We start from the raw sequence: 11124 nt of genomic DNA, 5'->3' as shown, positions 1-11124 counted from the left end.
CTGCACAGAGCAGAATAAACATTCCAGAATGCTCTAATTAGCTTAACTATTAACAGCTTTTTGAAAACCGTATTTCTGATTCAACTGGACACAGAGCAGCTCTTCTAAAGCTTCATTCAGCAGCTTAGCTGTTCACTCTTGGTGCTTTTTAGCACACACATCCATTTCCCAGATTGCATCCACAGCAAGGGTGGATGGCCTGGTGCACACTAAGGACTGCATCCTCCAGGTTCTCTCCTATTCTCATTTCCATTTGCTAAAGCAATCTGAGACCTACACAAGTTCTTTCCTCAGTGTCAAAGCAGCGAGAAAAAGCAATACTTAAAAAATAAAAAAAAAAGAAAAAGGGCCTGGGAAACAAGATGGCAGAAGAAATTTTGTGTAGGTAAGCGTGAAGTAATGTGTAATGAAAGGAACAACTTGAACTATTCATATACACTAATGGTTTGCAAAATCACTCAAGAAAAGATCTAGGCGTTACTGTGGACAGCTTAATGGAAACTTCTGCTCAGTGCACAGCAGCGGTCAAAAAAAGCAAACAAGATGTCAGGCTGTATTAAGGATGAATTGAAGAATAATGCTGGAAATAATAACAATACCATCTAATACATCAATAACATATTCTCCATTTTAAGAGTAGCTTATTTTGCTTTCGTTCTATGAAAAGAAGTATCTAACACAGGAAAAAGGGAATTAAAAAGGATTTAAAGGCATAGATAAACATCTACAAAATGAAAGATTTTTAACAGTGTCAGAATTGTGACATCATTCAAATCATCCTTCTCTAAACAACTTATCTGCCTCTCAGTTCACCAGTTTGTAAATAAGGACAGACAAAAGCACTTACCTTTGTCAAATCTATAGAGATGAATGAATGAAAAGCGATGCACAGAATGGCCTCTTTTGGGCACAAAGATATCATTTTCTTCTTATTCCCAACAAAAAAGAGTCAGTTCCTCTCTGCTCTCCCATGAACTCAATACAAGGCCCAAGCCAGCACGGCTTCTCATCTCGTTCACACTCAGCTGGTGCTGTACCCATCACCTTCTATTCAAACTTAACCTACATCTCCAGGTCCAGTCCAGCACCTTAACCAAAATCCTTCCCCTTCTCACCCCCTACGTCTCTCCTTGCCTCACACCCAAACCTACCACATCTGACCCACCCTCTGTTGCTCCCACCATCTCTCACCAATTACCCCACTGCTCCCAACATGGCTTTATGACACATTTTCCCTCGCTGCAGGCACAGCTCATCACTGTAGCTCCCTCAGCTCTGCTGTCAGTATGATCAGCACTGCTGGCCATCCATCAGCAACCTCCCTTGCAGTACCTACGCAGCATGCAGCTGCTCCATGCTCTGCAGACCGCTGACAGGCAGGCACGATGTGGTTAACATCATTGCTTAGTACTGACAGTAAAATAGAAAAAGTAAAACCAGAGGTTAACTCACAGCAGAAGAACCCTCCCACACACACACACCATCCATTCTCAATGCATATATTGTTTAGGTATTAATTAAAACAGAAGTATCTCTCCTACTTGCCTGATGTGACAGGTTGAAAGCTGTCCTGTGAATTATGGACATGATATACCTCAACCTCTGTGGTTCCTAGGGTAGAGTGCTTGCTGAACATAGATGTCAGATTTGGTAAATTTAACATTGTTTAGTCTGAGGATAAGTGAGGAAAATGGGAAACTCATCTGCCCAGCAGCAGGAGGGTGTGGAGTGAGGCAGTGTTGTTTTCTGCAGAGTATTTTTATGACTGGGCTCTTGAGAGCTGAGATGTCACTAGGTCCCTGGGCTGTGAAACCAGCAAGGGAAAATATGAACTGATGCAGTTTTATATAACTTACAAATGCATTTAGCATTTTCTGTGACAGAGAGACGGCAGTCAGAAAATTTAACTGTTTCCTTTGTGAACTTTATTTTGTTTATCTGGAAGCTTGCTCTGTGTCAGCAGAATTGGCAGCAGTCTCATCCAGAGCAGCAGCAGGGCATTTTCCCACATATTAAAATAAATTCTAATTTCAAGAAAAAGGGAAGAGAAAAAAAAAAAAAGAAAAAAGAAAGTTACGCCGTGAAATGGCATTATTACCCCTAACAAAAAGCATATGGAATAGTAGCTAGCACATAGGTCTGGGAGCCAGGAATAAATCAATGCTAGTCTAGACATGCTGATTCCAGCTGTGGTCCTGAAACAAGCTGTTAGTGCTAGAATTTGATTAAGTCTAATACCCATCTGGATGATGAATGAAGGCAGAATAACACTGTCCCATCAGAGCTGTGCTAGAGGTACTCGTATTGTGGCTGGGACACAGTCAGGGAAACAAGGGCTACCCATTGTATTTCGATTTTTTCCAGTAACTGACTGAGTCCACAGCCAATCTCAGAAATCAGCGTGGTACATCCTATGGAACAGTGGCTTATCACAGGGATCTCCCCAGTACAGGCAGTGTAGCAGAGATGTCTTCACTCAGTCTTGTTCCCCACTTCTAATGTAGTACGGTCTCCAGTCATGGTCCCTCTTGTGATTTCTCCGCAGTGACTATAACATTTAATTAACTCATATTTATATGCACTCAAAAGATGGAAAACTCTATACACTATATATTTAAGGTAATTACCTCACAAAAAGGTAATAAATTAACACTGACCAGTGATGTAATTGCAGAGCGCAGATCACTGGCAGGGACTTAGGAACCCCCACAAACACACCTCCTCCCTCCTGCCATTCTCCTTCTGTCTCCTCCCCTTCCCCAAAAAAGCGAACCCCTCCCCAAAGCACTCTGATACAAAAACCATTTCCACCTCCCTTCCTATTATCTTCTTTTCTAGAAGCAAAAGTGTCCCAATTTATCTTTTCTTTAGCTTAATTTCTGTCATCCTGAGACAAAACCATTTGCTCCACTACACAGACTTTATTCACCCAAGACCAAGTTCCCCAAGCCCTTGCAGAGCTTATGAAAGGCGTTTTCAGTCACTTGGGTTAAATGAACACTGTGTATTTTCTTTCTTCTTTCCCCCTCACCCCCCTTTCTTTTTGGGCTAAGAGTAATAAATGAATCATTTCAACTTTGGGCAAGGAGTTTAGGTGCTGTATTTGTACCATGCAACTACATAAACACAGAACGAGCCAGTTAACCAATGAATGGCAGGAATTAGAGGTATTGAGATGATCTAAAACATTTTAACACATTTTTCCATATATTAGCCTTTGGAGTAGTTGTGTTTTGCTTTCTTACAACAGACACAAGTCAGTGAAGTCCAAAAGGAAAGTCTGAGGTTTTACATTTCTGTTTGTGGTACAGGAAAAGGGTTACGATCTCAGTGGTTGATTCAGTGAAATAACATCTCTTTTATACACATCTGCCTCGCAAGTAGGGCGGTAGTTGGAAATACCCAATCTAAAGCATTAAAGATTTGCTGGCAAATAGCAAGGCATTTTCTGCTAAGGAAAAATTGTTATATTGAGTAGTCACTTTGAGTGTTCAGGAGCTACAGTCAAATATCCAAACACTGTGGAGTTGCACTGCATTTATTATTTTGTCAAGTGTTCAACACGCCGGGAGCTGACTCTGCTGTGAATTCCATGCCTAAGAGGGGATGATAATAACCTACCTAAGTAAGAAGATACTTAGCAATGGTAAGTGATATTTTCTTATCAAATTCTTTGGGCATCATACAGTCAACTGTTTTTACATGTCAGTATGTATCATTTTCAACTGTTTTTATTCAGGAATTTAAATGAGGAGAGTAATCAGATAAGACATAAAAGCAGAGGTGTTTCACAAACTATATTTTTGCCTTTCTATACGTTGTCATGGCTGTTTTGTTTTTAAGTTATGTGAGAAATTTGAAGGAAGTTGTTGAATGATCAGCCTTACTACTTAAAAGAGAGATGCTGTGCATGGAAGCATCTTAGTTCAGGACACATTCACTTTGCTGTATAATATTTCTCCTATTTCTCCTGACACACATAAAATCAGCAGACTGTACAAGGGAATTTTGTGAGCTTGCAGCTTCCTGCAGTTCTGAAGGCCTCTCTAAACTTGCTGTATCTGAGGCAGACAAAAAACAAAAGCATAAATCAAGCGATTCATTACTCAAATGCATTTAAATCTTCAATTCTCTCTCAATAGCAATTAATCTCCATAAAAAAAAAAAAAAAAGAAAAAAGAAAAAGAAAAAGGAATTCAATTTGAAGCAGGATGTAAAGAAGAGGATATGTAATTTTTTTGGCTTTTGCTAAAGTTCATCATTTTTCAGAACTGTTTCTAACCTTCCTGCTCATTTTAAGAGCTCTGTAGCTGCAGGCAGTACTCTTCAAATTTTTTATTTTCCTTAAAGAAGCAATGCAGAAAAACACATTTCCACGAGAACTGGACAGGAGCACTACGTAATCCTCTGAAAACACACACAAATTTCCAATCCGCTTTAGAATTCAATATTAATATGATTAGTGTTTCAAAACATACTTCCAAACAAGACATCCAAATGCACTATTTACTCAAATCTCCGTATGAACCAGCCTGTGCAGGAAATCAGTAAATTAGCCCAGAGTCTCAGCCTCAAAGGAGATGCATATTTGTTTAGTCATATGCTATAAATAACGTCTGTAGTCTCGGGACTTTGCCAGCATTATTAATGCAGTGTTCTCTTAATAGTCTCCTTTATTATGGACCTCATTAGTAGCTGATTCATGCAGCATGAGCCTACAGAAAAAACATGCAGGCTGGTGTAACACACGGACACTGGTGATGTATGTCTGTACTGCCACTGTAACCTCCTTTCTGTGCAGCTGGCATGCTCAGAACCAAGCGCACACCTCCTGGCCTGCAGCCCCTGGGGAGATGCAGTCAGCTGTTATGTTTCCAGAATTATCATATAGAATGAATTTTGTACGCAATATATTCTGCATAATGAGATGGATTGGTACAGGATATCCTTACTTGACAGGAACAAATACTTGTTTTCTAAGAAGAGTTGCTTTATTGTCTGTCTAATTAAAAGAGTACAATTTAATTATCTTATAGCACTTTTTATCCCCTCCCATCCAAGAAAGAAGGTGATTGCCACAACTCATTTCTATAGACAGGGATTGAGAAGAGGAGGGGAAGTAAACTTACCTAATGTCCAATATTCAGGTCACTATCAGAGCTAAAAGGAGATCTCCACTACAGTGCTCTGTGAAAAACTGGGCTGTGGCAGAATGTGACTACTTTATGGAGTGAGTGGAGTGTATTAGACATGGTTGATGAGGTTCAGTTATATGTACTTTAAACAACTGACAAAGATTAATGGGGAGCTCAAACTGATATTGACAAAACCTTAACATCTTTTTGTCTATTTTAAACATAAAGTTCCTTCGTTTTGGCCATAAGCAGTGGTCCTCTCCTTCCCTCCCTTCAAAAAAAAAACAAAAAAAAACCCACAAACCAACAACCAAAAACATGCAAACAAACAAACAAACAAAAACACCCCAAACTGAAACTCCTCTTTTTTATAAGTAACCCCCAAAAATCTGTGTATTCTTACCCCTCTAATTCTTATCTGAGTCACATCTTTGAAGATTCACTTCCCAAACTGAATGACAATATTTATCATCAGATTAGAAGATGTTGAAGAAAAAGGAAAGGGAACCAAACTAGAAATCTTGGGTTCCAGGTTGCATGGAACATGATGTTGGACGATTACTTGGGACTCAAATACCAGAAAAGACTGTTCCTTTTGGGAAATTCAAGCTGAGACAAAGGATTTTGTATTATTTCTTATAGAGAGAATATTAGATATTCTCTGGATTCCTACTAAAAAGTGAGCACACATGAAGAAAGTACACCAGAAAATGTCACCTACATCAGCCACAAAACAAACATAGTAGCAGTGATGTGAGTTATAATGGCTTCTTATGGAGTAAGGAATCTCTTCCTAATGTTATGGAGGTTACTTACCCACTATCTGGTAGCCCTGGACTACAGACACTGTGAAACCAACAGTTGTTTTTCAGTGTTAAAACACAGAACGTCACAAAAGTAGAAAAATAATCAAATGTTAAAAAAAGCAATAAAGTTTCATGGCACCTGAACTCCTTCCTCCTCACTAATTTAATACATAAATAAATAATGCTGGGGAAGTGATGAAGGTCTTTAACGTGCCAAACATTATTTTTCAAGCTCTTATGGACAAACGTCAAAATAAGAGTCAATGAGTATGTGGATACAGAGACATTTAAAAGAAACAATAACTAACAGTCTATCTGTGCATAGAGCAAGTTCTCAAGACTAGTGAGATAATGTCTTTACATCCAGATATGATGCTTGTCCTAAAATAGATGCTTTACCTGAAGCAGAAATCGTTGTCATCAACACAGGAATTACAGCTTAAAGTTCTCTTTGTCAGATTGATGAGATCAACTCATTGTAACAACATCTTCTGAGCATTATATCTGTGATTTTGTAGGAAAAAAAAAGTAAAACCAGTGTCAGGAATCCTCAGGTGATCTCTTAGCCTGTTATTTAACATCAGGCACTGCTCTAGAGGTGTAGGCTTATCTCAAAACATGGGAGAAAAGCCGTCTCCCCAAAACATGAGATTCCTCAGTGCTTAGGATGCTAAATCTGGCTCTTGCATCATCTGTCACAGCTACAGGCAGGGTGTCATCAGATCTTATGAAGCACTAGAGTCATTCTGCTTTGTGTCTTACCAGGGAGCTATTTTTTGCGACAGATTATACGGTTTCAACCACAAGAAACCTGCGAGATAATTTAGTCTCATCTTGCTGTCAACAATAATGCTTGTGAGAAATGAATGTGGTGCTCACTGTGACTCATATCACTGTTAGAAGCTACAGCACAGAAGTGAAGAGCAAGACAGCTGCCACTGGAGCTTTATGCTGGTATCCTCAACGCCACAAATAAAAACCATCAGCTCAGCCTCATTCTAATTGTCACAGACTTAGTGATAAAGTAAAGCAGCAGAAACGTGAAGGGTCTTGAAGACTCTGTGCAGAGAAGTGGCAGTGTTAAGTAGCTTTACCTCTGCCAGGCATCGGGAACGACAAATATTCAGAAGTGGCTTCTGCTAAAGCTTTGCCACAGAAGTGACAATCTATAAAGACAGTAAAGCCATCTTATTTAGGCACAGATATCTAAGAAGAAGAGATTACATAATTCCTCGTCAACCACTGAAAAAGCTAAATTGAAACAAAAATTCCCACCAAGATTCATCAAAGCCAGCAACCAAGACAGGACCATGCATACTACCTATGGCATGCTAAGGGATGGTGAAGTACAGATCTTCAATGAGAGTGAGATCGGGCTTTGAAAGTGGCAAAGAAGAAAATTCTGCCAATAGTCCTCAGAGAGACAAAATGTATTCATCTTTTCAGTACTTCCTTTCATTCATATCTGGCTTCTCAAGGCATAAAACAAAATGCAGTAGCAACAAATATGACACAACCCAACGAAGACTCGCAATAAAATGGAAGACCAGACAGATCTAAATACACCTTCTAACACTGAACTTATGAAGCATTCAGAGAAATTTTTCATATGATTTTTGTATGTAGACTAAGTTCAGTTTTCTTCTGCCCTTTACTTTTTTGCTCAATGAATCATAGTTTTGGCAATTAATAATTCCCCTTTCATTCAAACTAAAGGGCCCCTTATTTCAACTTACAGTTCAGGGGACTATAAATCAGAAGGAATGCAAAATCAGATGAAAAAGGAACATTATGTGATTGGAAATGCAGAATGAGGAAGTAAGGTCATACCTTTAAAAATATTTGCTTTAAATTAGAATGACAACATACAGGCAAGCTCACAATGTTTTACTACTCTTGTGAACTCTGTATCAGTCAATGGCTTTACAAAAAATTGACAGATATGGTCTTCAGTACCTGATATTTAGCAGTTTCATAGCTCAAACACAAATATCCTGTAGTATTTCTCTAAGATGAACACAATCACTTATGCATAGTCTATAGACCCAATACAAAAATATTAAAATAAATAAGCACAACTCAAAACACTTTGCTCCAAGGGTACGATTCTTGCTAGGCCTCATCTACCATACCATGGCTACAGTCAATGTTCTTCACGCCGACTCTGCTGTTACTGCTCAGTTAGATAATCTCTTAATGCAGTATTTCTTTGGACCACATGGGATACTTTTCTGTAAACAAAGCATTGTATGTACAGAATAACATTCTGCATAGAGAACGTCAGAGAGAGTGAGAGTGCATGTCATGCAACGCACGTGTAGTTGGGAATACAAGGCCTAGGAACCTTGATTAACTCACAGGGAGGCATTCCACTTGGAAACAGAAGAGGCTGCAAAGCTGGATACCATTATGAAAGAGTCAGGTAACAAAGCTCGCAAAAGGAAGTGGACTTAAAAAAGGATCTGAAGAAAAAGGAGGAGATCCAAATGTCTGAAAGCAGCACGACGCTGAGGGAAAGAAGGGGCAGCTAAAGGAAAGACAGAAGTATGTGGAAGATAGAGGATGACATCAGTGAAGAGATCAATGAGAAGAGGATTCTACAAAGGCTTGAAGAGCAGGGCACTTTTCCTAGAATAATCCTAGACGCAGCAAATCTGAAGCAAGTACAAGGAAGTATATTTTTACGTAACACATGAAACTCATTGCCTCTGGATAATCAAAACTTAATGGGAGACAGAAGTGGATAAATTACAGTTACTTAAACAAGATTCATTTCATCTACAGAAGAACATTCTTTGTGCTTCCTGGCAAAAGCGGGTACTAAGTGATGAAAGGAACTGGAAAGAGATTTATCTAACTTGACATACTGCACTACTTATCCATTATGGGCCTCATGTAGCTTCTGCTAAAACAATGCTATCCAATCATAATGTAAAAAGCTCCAGCAATTCTGGAATACGCACAAAATATCAGGGTGTCAGCCTCTTCTTATCAACAAGGCACTCAGAAGAAACACTTCCTGAATGCTGATTATTTTTTTCCAAGCTAATTCTACTGAAGCAAATGCCACTAGCCTTTGCTGGAAAGAGATACTGGATGAACTGTGCTGATAGGATGAGTAAATATACCAGTTCCTAAGTTGCTATGTTTTGATGGATGGGAGGCACAGTAAAAGCTTCACAACCCAAGACTGAAGTGACTAATCTAGTCCTGGCTTAGCAATGAGAAGATGGACTGTCTTGTGCAACATAACTGCTTTCTGGAATAGGCAATGTGTGAAAATTGTGTCTGTGATTAAGATAAGACTAATTCTTGTGTAACCTACCATAAAAACATGCCTAGTAGAGGGCTGGATTAGATAATCTCCAGAGGTCCTTTCCAACCCCTACCATTCTGTGATTCTGTAATTCATCAGTTTGCAGAGCAATATAAGGACAGGACAAAAGCTAGCATACCTCAAACTATTGGCTTCTTCTCCTATTATCACAAGTATGGGGTTGGGTAGAAATCAGGTCTGAGGCTGTGTTCCATCATTACTTAGATTTGCCCAATGCAAAAGTTCTGCTTAAATTTATATGCTCCTTTTTGGAAAAGGTTATCACCAGTAGCAACAGGCAAAATATTTAGTACAGAATAGTCTGCAAATTTATCCTCTAGAATCCAAATCTCTGGATTTGGAAAATAATTTGAGGGGAAGAGGGATCAGCTCCCATATCTGCTCTGGTTCCAGACACATGTGGATTCTAGATGAGAGAGAAGAACTCATAAGCAATATGTTCAGTGGCTTCTCTATTTCCTCCTCTCACTTCCATCAGAGACTAACACCAAAAGTCAGAAAAGTGTCTCCTAACTCAGGAGAGAAGCATCGCTCTGCCTGGGAATGTTACCATTGGACATTTACTCTGCAGCAAGAGCTGTTGCTCTTTCTGCACGCTCTCTTCCTTTAACTGCAGATATTTTCATTTATTCATCTCTTGGGGTGAAATCTCTGTCCTGCTGAAATCAAAGGCAAAACAGCTAACTTCAAAGGACTCATTTCTGCTAGCTTCTTGTTCCACATATTAACTGTGCTTTAGATTTCAAGTATTTCCTTTTATTTATTTGAACTCTTCACTTTATTACATTTTTCCTTTCTTGTCCCTTACATGAGAAGACAGTAAAGAAACCCAGCTGACTTTCCTTATAACAACTATTATTTCATAAACCTTTAACAATTCAGCTCCTTTCTGTGGAAAGAGTCCACATCATTTCAATCCTTTCATAAAAAATTCGAGCATCTGATCAGCGTTTATTGCCCCTTTCCTGGTATGATTCCTTTTAGCTATGTAATGAAGATTGACCACAGGATCCAGTATTAAAGCATACCATTAGCACAACACAGCAGGCGCAGGAGGGGCTCTGTCTCTTTTTCCTTACAGCTTCTAAAAATGTGCTTTTTAGTTCACCGCTGGGCGCTGAACAATTACTGTACAGAGAAGATGGAAAAAAACTGCAAAAGGTTACAGTGAAACATCATGAAAATACAGCCCCTCCTTGTGATATTTCTGCTTCTGCTGCTGGCTCTGGCAGAAATCCAGATTCAGAATGAACAAAACTTCCAGTGGCTTAAGGACTACAGAATTCAGCCCATAGTCAGGAAATGCAATAGCATATGACAATGAGAATAATAATAATAATAATAAAAAGCTTTCCAATCCTTCTGAGCTTCCAGCTCAATCAGCTTGGATCAAAACACAGAGACTGTTAAGAATTCGCGTCAATGAGTGCTCTATTGCTAAACAAAAACGTGTGTGTTACAGTGCAAGGCAGTTCAATGGTAAACAGTACGTAGCTCTGCTTCCTGATAGATATTACGATTTTGTGGTACTAACAGTATAAAATTTCATTTTATACACAAGGCCAATATTCTCTCAATTTAAGCTTAGTGAGGAATTGTTTGCTAAAGCACAAAATCATATCCCTATTTTTCCGTCTTTCCAGGAAAGCTACTTGATATCCATTGTTCACTACTCAGCATCAAAATCATGGCTCTTCTATAGGATTAGCATTCAAAAAGCAGCACTAACAGTAGATATTTATGGCCACCCAAGTTAAAACTGAACACCTATTTGTTGGAAAAATAATGCCAAATTCTTTTCATTTTGTAAGCGCTTTAAATATAAATTAGTCACAATTGTATTATC

At 38.9% G+C, this 11124-nt stretch overlaps 1 long non-coding RNA gene across 1 annotated transcript in view; it reads right to left on the bottom strand.

Moving 5' to 3' along the window:
* Positions 1-1428: 1428 nt before the first annotated feature.
* LOC104912847 (uncharacterized) overlaps positions 1429-11124 on the bottom strand; it is a 30744-nt gene continuing 21048 nt past the window's right edge. Inside the window, exons 5-6 of the long non-coding RNA XR_014885791.1 lie at positions 6341-6445; positions 1429-2548 (exon numbers count right to left, since the gene is read on the bottom strand). This is a non-coding gene — a long non-coding RNA (uncharacterized LOC104912847). The remainder of the gene's footprint in view (positions 2549-6340; positions 6446-11124) is intronic.

This window comes from Meleagris gallopavo, chromosome 12 (genome assembly GCF_905368555.1).
Source record: "Meleagris gallopavo chromosome 12, MGAL_WU_HG_1.1, whole genome shotgun sequence".
Classification (NCBI taxonomy): Eukaryota; Metazoa; Chordata; class Aves; order Galliformes; family Phasianidae; genus Meleagris; species Meleagris gallopavo.
This window is presented reverse-complemented; position numbering and strand designations above follow the sequence as displayed.